This window comes from Octopus bimaculoides, chromosome 27, assembly GCF_001194135.2.
Source record: "Octopus bimaculoides isolate UCB-OBI-ISO-001 chromosome 27, ASM119413v2, whole genome shotgun sequence".
Taxonomy (NCBI): domain Eukaryota; kingdom Metazoa; phylum Mollusca; class Cephalopoda; order Octopoda; family Octopodidae; genus Octopus; species Octopus bimaculoides.
The window spans coordinates 7812218-7812813 of record NC_069007.1 but is presented as its reverse complement, the minus strand read 5'-3'; the positions used below and the strand labels follow the sequence as shown (position 1 = coordinate 7812813).

Genomic DNA, 596 nt, shown 5'->3' with positions numbered 1-596 from the left:
TAACGCCAACCGCTCTACAGAGTGTGCCGGGCGCTTTTATGTGGCATTGCCCAGGTAATTTTAGGTGGTGCTCCATGTGCGCTTTTATGTGGCACTGCACACACATTTTTACATGGTACCGCATGTGCTCTTTTACGGGCATCACACAGGTACTTCTTTGTGTAGCCACATGAGCGCTTTTACATGGGCATTGCCATGAATGCTTTTGTGTGGCACTGCAACCAGAAAGATCAGTCTTAACACTTCTGCTGTGGGGTATGGGTTTTCTTGGGTACAACAAGGTGCCAGGTATCTCAGTCTTTTGTTATCTCACCTGAAAGGTCCAGCTTCCTGAGATTGTTCTTCAGTCCTTCATCCCAAGTCTCCCACTTCCATGTGTTCCATCAAGGTTTGAGAGATCGGCACTTCTTAATGGAGCCGTTGGCAACCATCTGCCTCACCTGACCAAACTGGTCATGAAGAAATATTACCTTGCTTGGAAACAGGTGAGGGCAGGTGACAGGAAGGAAATCCAGCCATAGAAAACCTGCCTTGTTGCATCTTCTCTGACTCATGCAGATGATGATGATGATGATGATGAAATGTACTCTTTTAAG

The 596-nt window shown here is 46.6% G+C and overlaps 1 protein-coding gene across 1 annotated transcript in view; it reads left to right on the top strand.

The window, feature by feature from the left end:
• The window catches only part of LOC106881253 (presequence protease, mitochondrial), a 7938-nt gene that overhangs the window by 5618 nt on the left and 1724 nt on the right, over positions 1 to 596 (top strand). The gene's annotated exons all lie outside the window — the stretch shown is intronic.